Source organism: Hypomesus nipponensis, chromosome 12 (assembly GCF_054491055.1).
Source record: "Hypomesus nipponensis isolate SF chromosome 12, ASM5449105v1, whole genome shotgun sequence".
Lineage (NCBI taxonomy): Eukaryota > Metazoa > Chordata > Actinopteri > Osmeriformes > Osmeridae > Hypomesus > Hypomesus nipponensis.
In genome coordinates, this window is record NC_140372.1 from 2,131,242 (window position 1) to 2,155,156 (window position 23,915).

At 49.0% G+C, this 23,915-nt stretch overlaps 1 pseudogene across 2 annotated transcripts; it reads right to left on the minus strand.

Moving 5' to 3' along the window:
- Positions 1-12,406: 12,406 nt before the first annotated feature.
- Positions 12,407-18,400, minus strand: LOC146260633 (fidgetin pseudogene; annotated as a pseudogene). Of its 2 annotated transcripts, none has more exons than XR_014724759.1 (2): positions 13,191-18,400; positions 12,407-13,007 (listed from the first exon to the last, which is right to left on the minus strand). The product of XR_014724759.1 is annotated as a fidgetin pseudogene, transcript variant X2 (transcript). The 2 variants fall into 2 exon arrangements; XR_014724758.1 differs by having other exon boundaries at positions 12,407-13,003; positions 13,191-18,397.
- Between the last annotated feature and the right edge of the window lie 5,515 nt (positions 18,401-23,915).

Genomic DNA, 23,915 nt, shown 5'->3' on the forward strand with positions numbered 1-23,915 from the left:
GTCATCTCTGACAGGAACCATCTCATACCATAAATACAGGGACGGACCTTGACTTCAACTGTTTCTTTTCTCTTTCTTATGCATGCAGAATGATCCGCTGCCATTTTGGGACACACATTCCTTAGAGGGAATAGAGAGAGAGAAAGAGAGAGAGGGAGGAGAGAGAGAGAAGAGAGAAGAGAGAGGAGAAAGAGAGGAGAGACAGAGAGAGAGAGACAGCAAGGGAGAGGATGGGAGAGAGGGGAGGTTTATACTGCTTGTATAGAGTATGTATATATATATATGTATGGATATATACTAACAGAGAGAGAAGACAGGTAGAGAAAAAAATCATGAACGTGTCTAGAGATGAAAGGAAGAGGTGAATAGATGAAAGAGAGCGAGGGAGAGGACGTGAGAGAGAGAACATGTATAAATGCAAAGATCAATATTGAATTAAAACATTCAAAAACCGCATGCAAATTGAAAGGACATTTAGTTATTGACGATGCTGCAAATTCAAACTGTGTGAAAGCATGAAGGATGTACTCTACAAAGACTAAAGGCCAATGTATGCAGAGAAAGCTGGAGAGAGAGTCAGGACAGACACAGAGAGAGAGAGAGAGAGAGAGAAATGTGTGTGTGCGTGCTGGCTTTTCAATGGCATCAGACTTGGGTAGACAATCTATTTACAGTGTGCTCAAGGGAGCTTCTAAACAAATGTTGAGTAATTTCAGCCAGGAGTAATTACCCTTGCTGCTGACAAGGAGAGTGTGTTAGCTCTCTCCTTCACCCCTCGGCCCTGGTCAGGAGGCTCCCAGGCAACGCTCACACACACACACACACACACACACAGATACACACACACACACACAGATACACAGAATCAAGTGTACAGTTGCACACACACACACACACACACACATACACACAGCACCCTGGTTCAAACGCCTCTGTGTACGTGTGGCTTCAGTCCAGCAGTCGATATGACACCCCCCTCTTCCTGCCCCCCATCTCCTCCCCCCTCTTCCTCCCCCCTCTTCCTGCCCCTCTTCCTGCCCCCCATCTCCTCCCCCCTCTTCCTGCCCCTCTTCCTGTCCCCTCTTCCTCCCCCCCTCTTCCTGCCCCTCTTCCTGTCCCCTCTTCCTCCCCCCTCTTCCTCCCCTCCTCTTCCTGCCCCCTCTTCCTCCCCTCTCCTCCTCTTCCTCCCCTCCTCTTCCTGCCCCCTCTTCCTCCCCTCCCCTCCTCTTCCTCCACTCTTCTTCCTGCCCCCTCTTCCTCCCCTCCCCTCCTCTTCCTCCCCTCCTCTTCCTGCTCCCTCTTATTGCCCTCCCCTCCTCTTCCTGCCCCCTCTTCCTCCCCTTCCCCCCTCTTCTCCCCCCACCCTCTACATCACAGACCTGAAACAGTCCTGGCTCACCCCAGAGTTTATTTGGATTTGATACACTGACACTGAGTAAATGACTTGTACATCTATGAGCATGAGCAGGGCATCTTGTTAAACCAGGACTGGAGCTCTAGTCAAGAACAGAGATGGCAGCGGCGTCTGAGCCTCCTTGATTAATGAATGAGTTCAACCACAGCCTCCATCAGGACACAGACACAGTCAGGACGTGGAGAACTCTCTGGAAGGGAGGGAGGGGGAGGGAGAGAGAGAGAGAGAGAGAGAGAGAGAGAGAGAGAGAGAGAGAGAGAGAGAGAGAGAGAGAGAGAGAGAGAGAGGGAGGGAGGGAGGGAGGGAGGGGAGGGAGGGAGGGAGGGAGGGAGGGAGGGAGGGAGGGAGAGAAGAAGGGAGGGAGGGAGGGAGGGAGGGATAGAGAGAGAGAGAGAGAGAGAGAGAGAGAGAGAGAGAGAGAGAGAGGGAGGGAGGGAGGGAGGGAGGGAGGGAGGGAGGGAGGGAGGGATGGGAGGGAGGGAGGGAGGGAGGGAGGGAGGGAGGGAGGGAGGGAGGGAGGGAGGGAGGGAGGGAGGGAGGGAGGGAGGGAGGGAGGGAGAGGGAGGGTGTATTGTTTCAGTCGTCGAACAGCGAGAACATTCTCAGCACCAACCTTCACGTACAAAGTCGGTTAGAATTGCATTTGCACAATCGTTCTTCTCGCAATCCAATAATCTCATCGATTTATAAACAAACTATCAAAACCCCATCACAGTTTTGTATCGCTTTACATTTTAATCATTCGGCAGACTAATTACATGAGTGAAATGTAACAAACAAACAAATTAATTTTCACCTCAACCCTAAAGAGTCAAGGAGGACTCTGTGCCCCTCATCCACTCTGATCCATCACCATCTCTAAGCTGCCGTCGAGTAGCTTCTCATGCTAATTCAACCAGATCGATTCAAAAGCTTGGAGAATCAATGCAACAGCTTTGTTAAGCATTCAAGCGAACAGTAGGACAATAACGTGCTGAGATGATAGTTATGAAAGGAACAGAAGACAGTGCTGACTTGATCTGAGAAAGAGTCTGAAGAAACTGTTAAGACAGGAGAACACAGGAGATGAGGGTGCTGTGTGTGTGAGTGTTGTGAGTGAAAGTGACAGTCCAGTGATATGGAGACCCCTGGAGGGTGAGGTGACCCCAGGGGAGGGGGGAGACCCCTGGAGGGTGAGGTGACCCCAGGGGAGGGGGGAGACCCCTGGAGGGTGAGGTGACCCCAGGGGAGGGGGAGACCCTTGGAGAGGGGGGAGACCCCTGGAGAGGGGGGTGACCCCTGGAGAGGGGGGTGACCCCAGGAGAGGGGGGTGACCCCAGGAGAGGGCGGGGGGTGACCCCTGGGGAGGGGGGAGACCCTTGGAGAGGGGGGTGACCCCAGGGGAGGGGGGTGACCCCTGGAGAGGGGGGTGACCCCTGGAGAGGGGGGTGACCCTTGGAGAGGGGGGAGACCCCTGGAGAGGGGGATGACGCCTGGAGGGTGAGGTGACCCAAGGAGAGGGGGGTGACCCCAGGGGAGGGGGGTGACCCTGGAGAGGGTGGTAACCCCAGGAGAGGGGGGTGACCCCAGGAGAGGGCGGGGGGTGACCCCTGGGGAGGGTGGTGACCCCAGGAGAGGGGGGAGACCCCTGGAGAGGGGGGAGACCCCTGGAGAGTGACCCATGGAGGCTCCATCGATTTCTTAGAACTACAGGACACTGTCAAAAAAGAGTGAAATGGAGTGATAGAGAGAGTGCAACGAAGGAAGGAAGGAAGGAAGGAAGGAAGGAAGGAAGGAAGGTAAAAAAAAGAAATCAAGGAAGAAAGCAAGTTTCAGACCCAGTTGCTGATGGGCCAGAGTACAGGCAGACCCTTCTCCTTTCAAACTCCAAATCAAACAGCCGAGCTTTAAATGCCACAGCTCAGCCTGCTATTCTCATCAGACGGCTTTACTGTCACTCCTGGCAAGCAAGCAGGCTTTGATGCCCTTAGAAAGAGGAGAGGGGCGAGAAGAGAGGGGAAGAGAGAGGGGAGAGAGGGAGAGAAAGAGAGAGAGAGAGAGAGAGAGAGAGAGAGAGAGAGAGAGAGAGAGAGAGAGAGAGAGAGAGAGAGAGAGAGAGAGAGGAGACAGGGGAGGAGAGAGAGAGAGGGAGAGAGAGAGGGAGAGAGAGAGAGAGGAGGCAGCTTAGCCCCAGATCACTGATGAGTAGGTGTTACCGCGGCAACACTGTAATTAATCGTCAGTGAAGGAAGGAGAGTAAAAAAGGGGGAGGGTTGTTGGGGGGGGAGGGAGGGATTTAGAGGGGCTTCGCTGTCCTTCCCTCCACCCCATGTCAAACTTTTTCCCACGTGGCCAATCCTGCTATTGGGGGGAGTGGAGGGGAGGATGGTGGTGGAGGAGGGAGGGGGATGAAGGGGGGGTGGAGAGGAGGGGGAGGAGGGGAGGGGTAAGGGGGGGTTGGAGAGGAGAGGAGGGGGAGGAGGGGTAGGTGGGTTGGAGAGGAGAGGAGGGGGAGGAGGGGGGGTAGGTGGGTTGAAGAGGAGAGGGGGGGGGTAGGTGAGTTAGAGAGGAGGGGGAGGAGGGGGGAGGTGGGTTGGAGAGGAGAGGAAGGGGAGGAGGGGGGGTAGGTGGGTTGAAGAGGAGAGGGGGGGGGTAGGTGAGTTAGAGAGGAGAGAAGGGGGAGGAGGGGGGAACATCGAGTGGCATTGCGCTTCAAAGGTTCCATTCCATGGGGAGTACCGCTTGGCACAAGGCCTGGAGACACCCTGGACACACACACACACACATGTGAACACACAAGGACACACACACACACACGTGTGAACACACAAGGACACACACAACTGGCTGCATACACCTTTCTTCTGCGCTGAGATCTTCTTACCGTAGCGCAAAAACTACAGGGCTAACCCAAACCCTAATCCTAACCTTAACCTTGGTGTACTCAAATGAATTAACCCTTGGTAGAACAATCTGACGTGTGATATGAAACGTTTCAACTCCAAGTGCCACTCCAGTAATATATCCAGCCCACTCCAACACACCTACCATCTCCACAGGAGAACAGAAGACACCAACAAGTTTGGATGCAAAAGACAACTGATTAACAGATCACGGTGCTGATGATTGATGGAGCGTCCTGTGGTGTGTAGAGAAGAGGGACTTTGCCTCGGGCGGGAGACATAACAGGAGACGTAACAGGAGACGTAACAGGAGACGTAACAGGAGACGTGATGGGAGACGTGATGGGAGCCTCTCAATCTTCCAGTAGCCGGTTGTGGATTGTCACGCTTGTTCTGTTGGCTGATGATCTGATCTCGCTCCAGAGACATGGGCAACTAGACACATGATTAGTCACCGTAAATGACTCCCCCCCCCCACAGCCTGCTCGCCCCCCCACAGCCTGCTCCCCCCCCCCCCCACAGCCTGCCCCCCCGCCTCCCCCCCCAAAACTAAAAACGACCCCAGCGGGATATTGATGATTTAATTCAGTCTTGTGACAGACGATTCCGTTTGTGTCTCGATAAAGTGTTTCAAGCCTTGTATCAATCATAATAGTGTTTCTTATTGAGCGTGGAGAAGCATGTTTACAGGCATGTGATTACGCTACCACAGCCACATGCTCCATCCCCCAAACTCCTGTCATCTTGTTGGGATCTGTTCGGTTTGTTAGGGCCTGTGTGGGTGTGACAGAGAGAGAAACAGATTGTAGAAGTGTAAAAAACATAACTAAAAGCTGCAGTGTGTGTTTGTGTGTGTATTAGAGGGTGTTAGGGCGGGTGTGAGTATGTGTGTGTGTGTGTGTCTGTGTGCTAGGATGGGAAGAAGTGAATGCATGTGTGTGTATGTTTGGGTGGGTGTAAGTGAGTGTTTCTGTGTTAGTGTGTGTGTGTTTGCATATGTGTGTGTGTGTGTGTGTGTGTGGAAGGGCAAACTCCGGGGCCAATCATTCTTGGCATGGAGCTGGCAGCTCCAGTACTGTTGTGATTTCCGGCTCTTTCTCTCAGTACCTGCAGAGGCCAGGTGCAATAACAGTTTACACACTGCTGATGTCATCACATTCTGACAAACTTCTCAATCTAAAATGACCTTCATGCGTTGAGACCCCCCCACACCCCTGTCTCTCTCTGTCCATCTCTCTCTCTCTCTCTCTCTCTCTCTCCACCGCCTCTCTTTCTCTCTCTCTCTCTCTCTCTCTCTCTCTCTCCACCCCCTCTTTCTCTCCATCACTCTCTCTCTCTCTCTCTCTCTCTCTCTCCACCCTCTCTTTCTCTCCATCACTTTCTCATGCTTCTCTTCTCTCTCTCCTCTTTCCCTTTACTGTTTCCCTCTCTGCTGAAAACACATGTTATTTTGAGGATATTACAGTGACGGTTGCCATAAATATTCACACAATATTGACATGTTTATGAGGTTGACCAGGTGTTCACTATTCAAACACCTCTTACTTGAAACCAGAAATGTTCTAATGGCTTAGGTTTAATTACGTAAGGTAAAGTAGGCCACTGTCTATGTTACGTAAGGGTATAAAAACAACAGAATTGTTGAATAATAACCAAATAATCCAGAGATTATTGTAATATTCATATGTAAGCCACTCAAAAGTAAAGGTGCTGACACATACTGAATGCCTCTCAGACAGCACAGAGGTAAATATGATTACACTGTATTGGAAGTTAACTTCTGTATCTACATTCATTCGAGCAATATTCTATGGGACAGAATCTCATTATTTACGTAATTAACTACATAGGGTTTTGTATATGTACGTATGTAATATGTATGTGTATATATATATATATACATACATATATATATACATCTCTAGGTAACTCCCATTTGATGTGTTTGAGTGACCACATACACTCAAAAATTAAAAAATTGGACAAACTTGTACAAAACTTGGCTGGTCAGTGTTTATGTTCAACTAAACATGACCTGAGGAAATTATTGGTTGATGAGACTTTTACCGCCCCTCTCCCCTCCCCTCCTCTACGTAGCTGGGCTCTGAGTCTGTTGCCTGGTGACCATGTGATTGACAGCTGTACCTTTAGTCTGTTGCCTGGCACCCAGTGACTGACAGCTGTTGATCTGGATCTCTCCATCACACAGAGAATAAAAGAAAACTTCCACTCTGGGTCAGTCCCTGACTACCTATCAACACATCTTTCCCCCCTCCTTTCTCTTCCTTCTCTTCCTCCCCTCCCCTCCATCTCTCTCTCTCTCCACCTCTTTCCCCGCATCTCTTCCTCTCTCCTCCGCCTCCTCCCTCCCCCCCTTCCCTCCTCCCTCCCCTCTAAGCCCCCCTGCTCCTGGACAACATAATTCCCCACACCAGAATTCCAGGGGTCCTAATTAAGTCATCCTCAGCTCACCTGATTGGCTGAGATTGCTCCCCCTTCTTCTTACACACACACACACACACACACACACACACACACACCTCCTCTCTGTCCTCCCCTGTTGTGGGCTCTCCTCCCCCACAGTATTTCACCCAGTCTGCCAACCAGCACACTGGGGTGAACTCAAGTGGAAAAAGCAAGGAAAGATGGAGGTTGCGTTTGTGTGCATGTCTGTGTTGTTTGTGTGTAGTTGTCTGAGTGCTAGTGTATGTGTATGCTAATGTTTGTGTGTGTGTGCTGGTGTGTGTGTGCCTGTTTGTCTGAGAGAGAGACAGTGTTAGCTTGCGTGCGCGTGTTAGTGCATGCATGACCATGTGTGTTCACAATAGTGTGTGCGTGCGTATGCGTGTTAGTTCCTAACTAATCCTGACTGTCCACTAATTGGATGTCTGGATGTAAGTGTGCTGGTGAGATCCCTGAGAGAACATCCTCCTATTCTGGACGTCACTCCTGTAGACATATCTGTGGTTCCTATTGAGCTCACTGGGCTTGGATTACTATTCCCACTGGTGGCGCATTTCAATTTACATAAATATCTATACTCTCAAGACGTTGTTTCTGAAAAAGTAGATGAGAAAATATTAGGCTTTTGATTTCGTCAAACGATTTGTGAAACAAACAAACTCACACAAAAACTGTGAGTCTGACAAAATGCCACTGCCAAAAAAATGACTTCCAAACTCAAAATATCGTCCTTTTAGACTTTACTAAAAATGTCTGTCAAAACACCTCATCAGAACGCGCATCAGAATGCCTGAACTCCTACTCAGCGTGACTGTCTATCTGTCTGACTGTGCGTCTATCACAGCTTACATGACAGCTGCTTCCTGGGAGTCTAAGATGGCCAGCTCTGTCTGGCACCGCACGAGACTGACACCACAAAGCAGCGCCAGCTCGCGACGCATCCTCCTGTGATGACGCTGCAGCGCTTTTCGTTTGAAGTTCTCTTGAAAGGCGCGCGTCGGACCGGGGACGGCTCACGTCTGACTCCCGTTATTGAGGGGGACTAGATCAAACACTTTTGATTTCCGCCTGTTTGAGTCATTAACGGCTGTTTCAGTCAGCGCGAGCTGTTTTGAGCTGCGTCAAAACGTTTGGAATCGTAACGACGTTCAGAGTTAAACCCCTGTAAAGAACCGGAGATGGATGATTAAGGATCCGTAATCCAAAAATATTGACCAAATTTTCACATGCGTGACGGAAATGCAACGTTCAATTCTCTTGAAGATATACTAAAATGATCTCGGATAGATAAAAATCAACATAATTAGATAACCTGTATTATAGGTGTTTTTCATTGCAAATAATGATTATTTCTGTATATCTGGTCAATTGAGAATACGGACTACACAGCAGCCCCAGCAATCATTAATTTAAGATCTTAGGAGATGTGTCAATTAACACCACTCACGAGCCCCAGACGCAACATTAGCATAACAAAAATGGGATGCAGTGGCATCCATATCCAACCGTCATGCATTAAAGATGTCCTTTATTATCATAATAATGTATTATCATAATGAAATCCATAATTTGCATGGGGAATGTTTTAATAAACCACAGAGCTATTTAAGCATCAGCTAAAAAAATAAAAATAAAAAGGTGGGCTATCTTGACAACCTTAAAATATCCTCGTTGATATTTCTTCCTGGCCCTTCTCTATAGGCTGAACATATCAGATATCAATTCAAGCCACAGCTATAGTCCATCACAACAGGAGTTGTCCTGTCATCTCAGAAAAAATAGTTCCAAGGCAAACTGATTCAATTTACTCTAAATTATGATTTGGGGCAGTGAAGTAGGCCTATTAAAGAGATCGCTCACTCACTCATCATTTATCTTTAAGAGGAAAACGACTAAAAGCATTTGAATGAGATTATCGGAATCAAATACAAACGTCAAACAGCCACACAGGAATGGTTTGAAGAATTGTGATTTGTAACTGGAAGCTAAATGAAACAAGTCACAAATAAAACAAAGATATTTGCAATAATCCAAACAGTCTTTGTACAAGAATCCCTCTCAAAACGTTAAATGTTTTGTGCCTTCCGGAAAAACAAGTGGGAGGTCACAAATTAGAACAATGGTTGTTGATTCCAATTATGTAAAAAGAAAATAACAAGATGCAGTAATGATGCCGTGAAGAGAGAGAAAGGAAGGAAGGGGGGGGGATGGTTGTGTGTTTCCTGGAGGAATATCTGAGCTAAGGAAAGCCTTTATTTCCGTCCTCCTGATGAGACTCCAAATGACAGCGCTGCATCATCACCACAGCAGAGCGGCGTGGCTGTTTGGTGTGTCCGTGTAGAACAGTGAGACAAAAGCGGCTGGTGCTGACAGCGCCGTCTGAAGCCAGGAATGTAACGAGATCGAAGACGCTTTCAGAAAACAAAACCAGGCAAAAGCTCTGTAAATGGCCGAACGTTTTACTCAAAGCCGACCTGGAAGAAGGAACACCATTTTCAATTAATGAAGACGGAAATGGTGTCCGCCGTCCCTCAGGACTTGGATTAACTTTGACTAGAGGGCCCAATCACGCTCGGAGACCGTGCAACGGATTAGGTTTCCTATGCAAAGCGTGGCCGGTCATTCGCAACTCCAGCCCCCTCCAGCCCCCTCCATCCATCCAGGGCTCTCGCCGGGGTCTGTCAGTGCAGGGGCGCTATTAGTGGAGGGAGAGATAAAACCGTAAGTGTTGCTCCCAATTAGTGCATCAGTGACCGCGCTCTATTCTCCCCCTAGAACAGCTCTCTCTGGGAGAGGAGATGAGGGAGGACAGGAGAGGGAGGCTAGTGGGGTGGAGAGGGAGAGAGGGGGAGGGATGGAGGGAGGGTGGGAGAGAGGGGGGATGAAGGGAGAGAGGGAAAGAGGAGGGAGGAGAGAGAGAGGGGGGAGAATAGTGGAGTGGAGAGGGAGAGAGGGGGGAGGGAGAAAGTGAGGAAGCAGAGAGATGGGGGAGGAGGGAGAGAGAATAGTGGAGTGGAGAGTGAAAAATACAAAATAGAGAGTCTGGAGGGTGGAGGAAGGAGAGAAAGACAGGTCAGTGTAAAAGACAGAGGTAGAAAAGAGACAGCAGCAAAACAATCGAAAAAGAGGGAGAGAGAGAGACATAGAGAGAGAAGGAGAGAGAGAAACAGAGTGAGAGAAGGAGAGAGAGAGACATAGAGAGAGAAGGAGAGAGAGAAACAGAGTGAGAGAAGGAGAGAGAGGATAGGAGGAGGACAGAGTCGACAGGACATGTGAGGGGGAGGACAAGAGGAATACGTTAAAAAAATGGTTGAAGCATTCATTTTGAGTAGAAAGACAGGTCCTATTAACATTTAACAGCGTTTGCGCAACTTGGTGTGGAGGTTAGGATGCAAATGAGCAGGAATTAAAAACGGCCAGGGGTTTGTCATTGATGGATTGCAGTCTGGCAGTGCTTACCACTTCCCAGTGTCCATCAGAGCCGATTACTGTATAATTAAACCTTATTTCTGGACTCTTCGACGCATAATTACTTTGTGAATGTAACGATCATCTAAAAGCTCTTGCAAAAACACTTTAACATTTAGTCAGGCGGCCATTTGCTACTCCAGTGACAGATAGAGCCATCTGATGATGGCAAAAGAACAGTCACTTTTAATAAGAGGCAGAAAAAATATTAGAAGACACAGTATGCTGATTATAGGAAAATTAGGCTTTCAAGTGGTAAAGTCCTTTGTGGTATTTGCATAATTTATTCCTTAACACCCCCACCACCACCTCTAGTTGCGAGCTTTGGGCAATTTCCTCTCACATTTGAATAGATTGCACATTTAAGACTACTTAGGGAAATGATCACTTTGCATATTTTAATTGTTGTTAGAGAGGAGAGAACAGAGTCTGCTTTTGTTGAGTCAGAAGAAGTGGTCTGACGAGGGCACAGCCCCTCACACACACACACACAGCCCCTCACACACACACACACACACACACACAGCCCCTCACACACACACAGCCCCTCACACACACACACACACACACAGCCCCTCACACACACACACACACAGCCCCTCACGCACACACACAGCCCCTCACACACACACACACACACAGCCCCTCACGCACACACACACAGCCCCTCACACACACACGCACACACACACACAGCCCCTCACACACACACACACACACACACACACACAGCCCCACACACACACACACACAGCCCCTCACACACACACACACACACACACACACACACACACACACACAGCCCCTCACACACACACACACACACACACGCACACACACACACGACCACCATGGTTTGATTGAAAGCTCCCAAAGGTATACATATTTACATGTATGTATTTAGCAGACACTTTTGCACATATGCACCGATTTGGATCCCAAACTAGCTCTTCAAACATTTTGCTAATGACACAATAGACCCCCATCTTCCCTCCAAAAAATAAACAAACGTTTGTCCACATCTAGTGCGACCCTTCACAAACGCCAACACACCCTGATCAGATCAATATCAGAGTAATTGATCAGGTGATGATGAGAGGAGTGGGGAGGGGAGGAGAGGGGAGGAGAGGGGAGGAGAGGGGAGGAGAGGGGAGCGCCCAGCAGAACTGAGCCGATGTTCCAAGGACTTCCGAGACATTAAATCACAACCACACAGGAAAACACAGAACCACACAGGAGAACACAGAACCACACAGGAGCAGGAGATCACAGAACCACACAGGAGCAGGAGATCACAGAACCACACAGGAGCAGGAGATCACAGAACCACACAGGAGCAGGAGAACACAGAACCACACAGGAGCAGGAGATCACAGAACCACACAGGAGCAGGAGATCACAGAACCACACAGGAGCAGGAGATCACAGAACCACACAGGAGCAGGAGATCACAGAACCACACAGGAGCAGGAGAACACAGAACCACACAGATGAACCACACAGGCGAGTGATGAGCTGTACCCCATGCACTGTAACCCCGGTGAAATTCCATGGATAATTATACGGCAGCTTCCTACACTTTACCATCAACCGTATAATGATACCGTCAAAAATGGTGGGCAAAAGCACCTAATTTACATTAATAGTACTCACATTATCCAAAGTCTTTGTCTCTGAGGTAGATAATTAAGGCTTTAATGTAGTAATACTTGCCTCTCTTTGCAAGGACAGAGCTTAATGGGTGTGTTCAAATGTGAATACATCTTTGTTGTCCTTGATGACATGATTTAGCTCTGATTGTTAGAAGCTGTTGCAGAGGTTGGGTCAATTCAAGTGAATGTTGTGAAAACTGTATTTGGATCCTGGACTCTCAAAATCTCTCAACTCTCAAAATATTTCAAATATTCAGTAAAGGAAATATTAGATTTCAACAGACTGTCAATTTTCTTTTCATTTTTGCTGCAGGATTTGAGTTTGAGTTGCAGGACAAAAACAACACAACCTAGAGATGAATATCGATAATCTGGAGGAATGAAAGTAAAGAGATATCATAATTCCTTCATTTAAAAGGTCGTTATGGACTCTGAAATACAAATATGTGTCTTTATCAACACTGACTAAGAAAAAAGACAACAAGAAAAGGTTCTTTTGAAGAAAACATCTTTAATGAACTGCTTGTTGCTGTCTGTACCTCAGGTTACATGAAAATACATTTAAAGTCGACTGCAAGTATGGCAACATATTCACACGTACAAACAGGTATGTGGAGTGTCTGTAGTGTAGTTATTCATGTATATAAATATATACAACAGAGACACATTACACTCTGGGTAAGTTTGTGCAAGTGTGTTTTATATATACCAATGATATATAAAATCCAACACACACTCAATCAACAACTAAAAAGTGTTCCCATACACTGTATATACACATTCACACACACAGAACAACAGATCACCAAAGAGGAAAGCGACACATCGGTTTATGCATTTAGAGAAACCTTGAAGTTGGGACTGCAGTGACTCTTAACACTCTTCACAGACCAGAACATGTGCTGCCCAATCTCTCCAGGCTCCCTCTCCCAGTCTCTCCAGGCTCTCTCGCCCAACCTCTCCAGGCTCCCTTTCCCAGTCTCTCCAGGCTCTCTCGCCCACCCTCTCCAGGCTCCCTCGCCCATCTAGTCCTCTCTCTCCTTTTTTAGTATTTGATGACATTCAGGATGGTGTGAATATGTTCAGTATGTGGCTATGAGGTAGAGACACCCACAGAACCGTGTCTAGCTACAATGACAGAAAGGATGCAAAAAAAAATAATATAACAACATTAAACAGGCAACAAACAAACGAAAAAATAGCTTCTTTTTTTTACCTATATGTTTTTGTTTTTCATTAAAAAAAATCAATCAGATTGAAGAAAGCAGCAGATGACAGTCAGGTTTGGTTGTGGCGTGCAGTAGAGCTGACCTGGGTCTTCTGTGCGTTCTGATATGCATCTCTGTGTAGTTGTTACCAAGGCTCTTCGTCCAGAGGCTGTGCTGACAGAGGGACGCCTGGGGAACAGTGGTTTGAGGTCGGCCTGTTGACACACCCCAACCTCTCCACTCTCTGCTGCTGGGCTGCCTGCGTTGTTTACACCCACATGTGACACACACACACACACACACACAATACCTCAGACGCCACTCCCTCCATTCTCCTCTCTCTCTGCCACACACACGGACACACTCACTCACTCACTCACTCACTCACTCACTCACTCACTCACACACTCACTCACTCACACACTCACTCACTCACTCACTCACTCACTCACTCACTCACTCACTCACAATATCCTTTCATCTTGTAGAGAAGTGAGACACTTGGCAGCAGGCCTGGATATCTGCATGTAGGTAGCAGGTCAACGCACAGAGAAGCCATTGTCTGTTTCTTACATGATCCCGCTGGATGAGTTTTCACAAGGACCGGGTCGTGAGATTTCACACAACTGACAGGGATTCAAATGCAATTTTGTGTGTGTGTGTGTGTGTGGGGGGGGGGGGCACATTCCTGTGTGTTGCTGCTGAGAAAGGTCATCCTCAGAAGCGGTCAGTGCTCCACGTCTGGGCTGGGCGTATATGCTGCTGCTGTGTTCAAGCTGTATGAATGGATGGATGGATGGTGGATGATGTCACCCCCCCCCCCCCCCTTCGCGCGGGATACCGAGGGAGAGAGGTGCAGTCAGGAAAGCTGTGCTTAAGACCTGGAGACTGAGAAGAGGAAATTGTACTTCTGTATTTCTAGTTAGACGCTTTTCTAAAACCTCAGACAGAACCTAGCCGACACGCTAGTTCATTCTTGTCGAGTGCTGCTATGGAAACGAAAAACAAGGAAATAGCTCTTAATCATTAATTGGATGACTCACAATGCTCAAATCGAGGAAATTAGCATGGGCACAGATGATCTCAGAACACCGAAACTGCAGTGATGCCAGGGATTACAAAAAGAAACAAAAATGCACAGGGACACATTTTTTTGAGTGCATCTGTGATATGTTAGAAGACCAGAGGGACTTCAAAGCCACCTTGGTAGTGCTTGGAAATGATCTCCCGGATATAGGAAAAACTAAATACATTCAAATGCAACATCAATGGGCCATGAGTCATTTTCGGAATAGAAAGGGACTTTGGAATAAGACCTGGCCACACACTTCAACCCACAGAACATATACTTTGTGTATCTTAAGAGCCAGGATTAAACATAAGTTAAAATGGAGGAATTCAACCTTACCATGTGCTTACAGTGACATGCAGATAGAGAGGACTTTAAAGGCCCAACCAAATACCAACTCTCTCATTTGTAGACTCGGCAGGGTCTACAACAGCAGTCGGTTAAAAAATATATCCAACTATGATAGTAATAACAATGTGTTTAGCATAAGCTTTTATCCAGAGCTATGCCCAAGGGATTTGAACCTGCAACCTCTTGTTTTGCAGGCAAAAGCTCCACCACGGAGCTCCACCCCTAGCAATCTCACCCATGCCCACTTTTTAAACTCAAATCAAACACCCCCGTGAGCCACAATCCACATTTCAGGAGCAAAAAACCTGAACAGAACCCCAACTGCTAACTTGACCTCCAAACTAAATCATGAATAAACATGAAAGCATTTCTTCATTACAAAAAAGTCTTGGCTAGCTTCCCCAGCTAACTATCTGGCAAGGTTACTTAGCTTGAGCTAGCCTTTAGCTTTTGGAATGCAAGCCTCTCTCCAACAAGTCTGGCCTGCTTCCTGTGAGCGTTGAGACACGTTGGAAGAGGTAGAACAGAACAGGGGTGCATGTGATCCTAAACGTAGCACGTAGCACGTAGCACGTAGCACGTAGCACGTAGCACGGCGTTTGAGGCCCGAACAGGAAGGTACAAAGCAATTCACATCTTTGACGGCACCTTTCGCTTTTTGTTTCATTTGGTGAGTTCTCTGTTCCTGGCGTACCCCGTCCCCTGTGTTTAGCCTCACTGACACCGGGGCTGGGGCGTTTCTTATTCTGTTACTACACCTCTTACGACAATCTTCCTTCACCTTTCCCCTCCCAAAATAAAAAGTGGGCGAAATGTTTCATAAAACCGGTAGAAGGGATGAACCTTGTATACCTTTGTTCATGTCGGCTGTAACATATTGGCTTCAGCACCTGCATAAAAACAAAACGTGTAAAATCTCACTATTGACTTAGTCCCGTGATCCTTCCAGAACGACTCTGGTACATTCATTGTCATCTCCTTGCTCTTTGACCCCGTCAACACTGCTCAGGTAGCTAGCGCAAAGTCCGAAACCACGGTCTAATACTCTCAGAAGAACATAGTGCTTTTGTCGCGATGTCTTGAGGTACTGTACAATTCACAAACACTTTCCTGAGTATATTTTTAGTTTTGTTTTTGCAGATGGAGGATCGAAAGGGATGAAGCTGGGGTCCAGAGTACTATCACCCCAGAGGAATACTACTGCTCCTAATCAGGGAGAAGACGTTCCATTTCCCACAATGACAACCGCAAATCTCTAGTTTCAGACTTGCAGTTAAAGTTAAAGCTCTTCATTATCAGCACATGCCATGAATGTAGATTGTGAGGCAAATAAAAAAGAAACACATTTAAATAAGAAAGCACCACTTCAGGCACTTGGATAGCCAACAAAAGTTTTCAGGAACAATAACAGAATGATATATACAGTCAGTCACGTGGCCCAATCTTCTTGAGGCGGCCTGTTTTGAAATGTGTAAACAATGCCTGGCTCTTAGCGATGGCAAGCGTCCTAGTGAAACAATAGCTTGTCACCTGCCAAACCCTTCTCAATCAAACCACGTCTCTGAGTTTCAAACTTCAGCTTGTGAGGTCTTCACGGGCCGGTCTCAACCCACCTCTCCCTCCGCCACGACACGACTCCTCCGGACGGGAGAATTTCCGACGCCTCTCTCTGGAGGCCGGGAGTCTGTTCACTGGCCGCAACCGAACATTTTGTTCCACTCGGTGTACGTGTCAATCTCTTTCTGCGATATACTGGGCTGGAATTTGCAAAAGACGCTGTCGAAGTCTTGGAAGGTGAGTGGCCTCATGGTCCCTCCCTGCATGATGCCTGGGATGTCCAGGCCCTGCGCTGAGGAGTGAAGCACGCCCAGCAACGCTTCCTGGCACAGCCGCGCCACGTCCAGGCCGGAGAAGCCCTCTGTGCGCTGGACCAGCAAGGCCAGCTCCTCCTCACTCAGGCAGAACTTGTGCTGGGACTGGGACAGGAGCTGGCTCACCAACTGGTGCCGGGCCGACAAATCCGGCAACGGCACCAGGACCCGACGGCCGAAGTACCTGCGCAGCCCCTCGTCCATGTCCTGGGGCTTGCTGGTGGAGCAGACCACCAGGACTTGGCCGGCGCCGTCGTCCGCCTGCCCCAGGAGGAGAGCTTCCAGCTGGGTCAGGAGTTGGGCCTTCAGCCGGGTGACGGGGCTCTCGTCGCTGAGCTGGGCCGACAGCAGCATGTCCACCTCGCTGATGAAGAGCACGGAGGGCTGTCTGCAGCGCGCCACCAGGAAGGACGCCCGCAGGATCTTCTCCCCGTCCGACAGCCACTTAGTGGCCAGCGTGGAGCCGCTGAGCTGGAGGAACGACGCTCCCATGTGGCTGGCTAGGCAGCGGCCCAGCAACGTTCGCCCGGTGCCCCTCGGCCCGAACAGCAGCACACAGCGGGGGGCGGCGGCCATGTTGAACATGTCAGGGCGCAGCATGGGCCACAGCACCTCCTCCTTCAAGGTGGCCTTGGCCTGCTCCAGGCCTGCGATGTCACTCCAGTCCACCGGGGGGCCCTGTTGGAGGATCTCTGAGGTGACCATGTCCAGGAGGTGAGGGTCGCAGCTCTTCAGCTGCTCCTCGGCCGGCCTGGAGGAGGAGGCGGGGCCTGAGAGGGCGTGCGAGAGGTGGAGCCTGTGCTCCTCCGCCCCCTGCTCACTCAGGGAGGGGGAGGCGAAGCTGGCCAGGGAGTCTGCGGATCGCGCTCCGCCCAGGGTGGAGGAGGAGGAGTAGGACGGAGGGGTCAGGGGCCCAGACGTCTGCCCGCTGAACTTCCTGGACTGCTGCTCGGAGGACATGGGCTGCTTCTGGGGATTAAACGGCAGGGACGACTTCTCAGAGCTCCTGTCAAACCCGCTGCCTTCCCCTCCGTTGGAGTCCCCTACCCTGAACATGGGGCTGTCTGGGGCACCCCTCGCCTGGCTGTAGCCGAAATTAGCGTAGGAGGAATCCATCTCTCCCTGCCCTGTCAGGTAGAAGGCCTTCCTCTTCAGGGAGTTGGCGGGGCTGCTGTTGAGTGGCGTGGGGGTGATGGGGGGGAGGTTGTGGGACTGGTAGGGGTAACCTGGGAGGGCGGAGGACGGTGGCAGGGGGGTGGGGGCAGCGATGCCTGACGGGAGGTAGGAGGAGGGAGCCCCTCCAGGGCTGTATCCAGGTCCCACCGAGCTTTGGGTGGAGTAACCCGCCGGGGGGTAGCTGTAGCTGGAGAGGTTTGGGGACCCCGCGTTGTAGGCGGGGACCAGGGTGGGGTGAGCGGGTGGAGGAGGAGGCTGCAGGAGGCTGGAGCTGTGCAGCGGGGAGGACAGGCCAGGGGCCGTGGTCTGGGAGCCGTAGCCTGGGTGTAGGTAGGAGCCGCTGTAGCCAGGCCCGTATTCCTGAGAGGGGGCGAGGGCAGACGGGTGGAGGGCGGAGGGGGCGTGGCTTCCGCAGCTACTGTTGGAGTAGCTGGGCTCTGTCAGGACGCTGGACGCCAACCCAGGAGAGCTGCACAGGCCCGCGCCCACCTCGGCCGCCACGCCCCCCTTCCTCACCGACATCCCCTCGGGGACGCACCCCATGGGGTACACGCCCTCCTGCCAGGCCTCGCCCTCCCCCTTCCGCCCCCCGCCCAGGCCCCCCGGCACCTCAGAGTAAGGCAGCTCCAGGATCCCAGAGTACTTTTCAGCGTATCTCTTCAGCAGGTTGGAGGCGGTGAGTGCCGAGATGTCGTCGTTGGCCCAGGCGTACTGGTAGGTGGCGGCGCCGCCGCGCTGCAGCTGGCCCCGGTACGCCTCGGCCTTGTGGGCCGGCGAGCGTGTGGTGGAGGAGATGTCAAAGTGCTGCTCCGCCCACTGGCTGTGCTCTGGGGTCCACTGCATCTTCAAGCCTGAGGAGACACAGGGAGGAACGTCAGCCATGACACCGGACGAGAGGACGAACCATCAGAGCAGAATCATTCATTTGTTTAGTTTTTATTCAAAGTGATGTCCGGGTGTGTGTGTGTGCGTGTGTGTGTGTGTGTTTGTGTGTGTGTGTGTGTGTGTGGGGGGGGGGGGGCGGGGGGCAGCTAGCCAGAGCAGCTAGCCAGAGCATTTTGTTTACAAGTCAATAACGTATTTTATTATAAGGATTGTAATGTTAATTTGATTGACGCACTCTTGACAAAAGATACAAGGTAATATGATTCTGTTGTTGTAGTTCACTGTTGCAATAACTGAAAACTAATCGGGCATACTGAAAAATATGAGACTTGTAAAAACAAATCTAAATCACAACAGCAATGCCAGCTCAAAAGCAGAAACTGTTAATCCCCTATTGTGACGGCATTGATAACCTGTGTGGCAAAAAAAAAACGTATTAAAATCGCTTTGATCTAAATAAACATTTCAAATTATTTTACATCCCTAATTATTATGACATGAATCAACTGTTGAAAAATTGCCTTTTTATGTGACTTTTACGTAACACTTGGGACAGAATTAACATTTTAATTGAAACTGCCAACTGCCCTTTAGACCAATTCATCATCGTCACGTCTGACCAGAACTTCAGATTATTTCCAGTCCGGTAATCTGGACGCTGGACGTGGCTCTGCAGTCAGCTTCTCCTCAGTGGTCCACATGAGCAGATCACATGAAGGAAACAGGTCCTCTACAGGAGGCTTGGGTCCTGGTTGGCTACTGGGTCTGGTTAGGTGTAAATAATGCACCCTGCACAGACCAATATGACCCAGACAAGACAGGTCAGTCTATAATCCTTCTCTCATCTTGGCTGGCCGGAGATGGGTTTGAAAGAGCGCTTCGCAGAGAGCCGCAAAGCAATCTCCCCCCGCCGGCGTCGCTCCGCTGCTTTCATCACACAGACGCGCTGACGGGGACACACACACACACGTACACACACACATACACACACACACACACACACACACACGTACACACACACGTACACAAGGGTCACAGCTGGGTATGAATTGCACCATGTGTCTCAAGGCTGCCTTTCACTCTCTTTCTGCTCTTTTCCTTCCTTCCTTCCTTCCTTCCTTCCTTCCTTCCTTCCTTCCTTCTCTGCCTTTCCTGCTTTCTATTTATTTATCCCCAATGATTTTATCGTCTCTCTCTTTCTCTCTCTCTCTCTCTCTCTCTCTCTCTCTCTCTCTCTCTGTCCTGCCCATCTTCTCTCATTACCCTTCGTTTCTTCATCTCTCTCTCTTCCGTCCTCGATCTACCTCACACACACTCACACACACACACACTTCACTCCCCTAGACCAATCTTTTTGTTTCCTCTGAGACTCAAGAGCCACTGTTCTCTTTAATCCCCTGACGGCATCTGCACACACACACACACACTCACACACACTCACACACACACACACACACACACACACGCACACACACTCAACCACAGTCATCTCACTATCAAAGCATGACTCTATCAAAGGCCGGCCAGCGTGATCGCAGGAGCGTCGCTGCAGATTGAACCCTGTTTGATTTCACACACACACACACACACACACACACACACACACACACACACACACACACACACACACACACACACACACACACACACATGCATACGGGTGAGCACACTCACATCCGGATACATCCACACACACACACACACACACACACTAATACACCCACTGAGAAACACATGCACAGATAAAGATACATTCACTGACATAGACACACACTGATACAGTAATACATATTCAAACACAGACACAGATATACACGCAGACATACAGACACTAGAAGCAGTACCGGTATGCTTCATGTCTGTTCCTGTCTTAGTTCCTCTCCTGTCATAAATACTCGGCTGGGCTTGTTGAACACTGCCCCCCTCTCACCACAGCAACGCTTTGTTGTGTGGTTTTACATGAGTGGTATTGTCTTTAACACACACCAAACACAGCGAACAAAAACACACGGACACACACCCACCCAACACACACTCAAACACACGCACACACTAACACACACTCAAACACACGCACACACTAACACACACACAAACACACGCACACACTAACACACACTAACACACACGCACACACTAACACACCCAACACACCCCTGAAGTGTGTGTGTGGTGTTTGTTTGGTGACAGAGGGATTCCCCAGACTCCTCTCTGATTCTCTCCCCCGGCCACCGCCAGCAGACGCCAGCAGCTAATTAGCAAACTCACGATGTGCTAATTGTGTTAATTTACAAGGTTTAGCCGAGGGGAGCCTGGCAAACCTACCACATTCCCACTGTAATGACCAAGACGCTCAGCGGACAGAGAGCCTCTGCAGAGGACTCAGCCTGAACAAGAAGCTCTTTTAATGAGTTGATGATATTGTAGTTGTGGATTATTGTGTTGCGCTTGAACGAACGGAAGAACAGAGGGGTTGGAGAGCGAGGGGAGGTGTTTGGGGATGTGGATGTGTGGGGTAGGAAGGGTTTTCCAGTTTCTCGTGCGAAAGCTTTTTGAGAACCAAGACAGTTTCAAATGTTCTGTGAATACAGAGAAACCCTAGGCATTGTAAGTGTAGTTCATATTACGTTGGCTGCAAGATTGACTTGAGCTTCTTCAATAGACATTATTATATACAATTATTGTGATATTAATAATACCAAGATAATATACGGACCATCTCAAGAGTTTGGAAAAACCCATTACACGAGTCAAGGATAAAGTCACTGACGTTTAACTGGACACTTGTGCTGTTTTATCCCTGCAGTAATAGCACTGTGTTGCTACTGAGTGAAACACTTTCTCTCTGCCTTCAGACTCTTTTCACTGCAGTCGCTTTCAACACAGCTGCATGGACACAGACTCTGAGTTCTGATCTCTCTCTCTATTTCTTTCTCTCTCTGTCTCTCTCTATTTCTTTCTCTCTCTATTTCTCTCGCTCTTTCCATCTGACCCCCTTCCCCTCACTCCCCCCCCTCCTCCTTTCCTTTATCCCTATCTTTTATTTTTCTCTCTCTACCTCCCCCCCTCCTCCCCCCTCGCTACCATAACTCAACCTGTCTCTGTCTCCTCAAGGTTCTATTATTAACTGAAGATTCCTTCCTGGCTCCTGGGAAGAGAATGTACTAGGGGCATGGTGTTGTGTACTGGTGTGTACTAGTGTGTACTAGGGTCCTACTGCTGTTTCCTAGTGTGTACTTGGGTCTTTGTGCTGTGTACTACTGTGTGCTAGCGGCCAGGTGCTGTCTACTAGTGTGTGCTAGGGGTACTGTCAATCAGATGTCAGCTTTTAAATGGAAAGAAACATGTTGGGTGAGAGTGAAAGTCAGGATTGAGAGAGAAGAGAGAGGCTCCGCTAGATAAAGTCAGGGGTTGGCAAGGGAACTGGAGGGGGAGAGAGGGAGGAAAGAAGAGAGAGAGAGAAAAAGCATTTATGAAGTCCAATAAAACAAGACAAAAGGTATATAGCACAAGCAATAACTTGTGTCAGTGTTTCCATCAGCAGTAAAAACTGGCATATTTAAAAAATTGTCAGACTCTACGATGAGGTTACCAGCTGGCCAAAATGATTAGCATCGCTATGTAAATGCAGGCCAAATGATAACTTGCACTATTTAAATAAGGTAGTAATGATTACACTACGTTATTCCGATGAGGGCAGATGCTTTGAACTCCAGAGTTTTGACCTCTGGATCTCTCCAGGATCAGTAGGGTGGTCTAGCTGAGCCTTCTCTCAGGGCTGGTTGGATGGACACCACCACACCTGTCTCAAACACCCTCTGTCTGATGTGTTCCTGTCGATATACGTGTGTGTGAGCGTGTGTGTGTGTGTGTGAGCAAGCAAGCGTGTGTGTGTGAGGGAGTGTGCATGCATGTGTGTGTGTGTGTGTGTGTGTGAGGGAGTGTGCATGCATGTGTGTGTGTGTGTGTGTCAGATGGCTCACTCTTCCACAGAGTCATCCATCGTTGCTCGCCCCCCCGTCCTAACAGCAGTGAGGGCCTGCCCCCTCCGGACTGAGCCAGAGCGCAGCTAATCACACATCATCACAGCCTGCACCGTCCGCACCGCCCAGCTGCATGCTGCTGCACACTGAAGTAAACACGTCTGCACACCAAGCTAATGAGCTCTTTAAAGTATTTCTGCTCAGAGATTCAACATGAACACACACACCTGTACACACACACACACACACACACAACCATGCACAGACTGCACATCACAGATTCCTGTGATGTCATAATTAAGATCTGTACACACATGCTTCAAAAGAGGGATTTAGAAGAAGGGTGCGTTCGTATCGCAGACGCCTGGATAAACATTCTGCATCTGGGCCTGGGAAGCCCGTTCTCACAGCAAACTGTGGAGGTCATCAGTTGTGGCTGTTCTACAACGCAGCGTGTGAGATTTTCTAGATTGATGTCGGGAACAGTTTGACAAGTGATAACTTTATCATACCGGACCAATTTCCTATTCAATGGGGAAATCTTCCCAGCCTGTTATTCAAATCCTTGTCAAATAGACCAGGGGGCATCACTTAACCTCAAACATCAGTCATGTAGACAGAGAAACAGTGTGTGACCAAGTGCGCGTGTGTGTGTGTGTGTGTGCACGCATATGTGTGTGTGTGTTTGGGTAGGTAGGTATGTTAACGTACATCTATAGCTAATGCATAAGTGTGTGTGTGTGCGCACACGTGTGTGTGTGTGTGTGTAACAACCCTGGGACTAGCTCGTTAATGAGAAGCCTCACTGACACAGAGACTAGGCCACAGGCTACTCTGTATTGGAACACTACCTACAGTGTCAAATAATGTGATTAAGTCCTCTAAAATGCAATTAATTAAGTAATTAGTCATGAACCGGTGTCAAACACTGCAATCAAAATTGTTCCAGTGTTTTGGTTAATTGGCTGAAGCCACACAAATACAGCTTTAGGGTCCCTGAGAAGAAGTCTGGATAGTAGCGACATCAATTTAACTCGGTCAAATGAATTCAAGACTGCTGCTGTTTATCTAATGCAGAAGTCGGCACGTTGATTATAACTATGACTATTTCACTAGTTCCAACGAAAAAGCTTAACTCGATTCACGGTCATGTGTAACCACTTACTAACCACACATAACACAGAGTCACAACGCTTCCTAAACACCTCCAGATGATGGAGCCAATATGGAATAAATAATCAGGGTTTCAACCTCAAAGACTACGAAAGGAAGTTGTATTTGATTTTGTTTTGGTGATATATTCATATGTAAATGTAGCTTTGAAGTAGACCTTAGAGTCTTAGAGGAGTTAAAACCTGCTAGACTGAAAGAACCTATAAGCAGAGTGACTTGCGTTGGATCTCCTCATCACTAAAGCCCCCCCTGTCTGTCAGTCCTCAGACCCGGAGTGAACCAGACCCAAATTTAAGCGGGAAAAAAAACGCTTTTGAAAC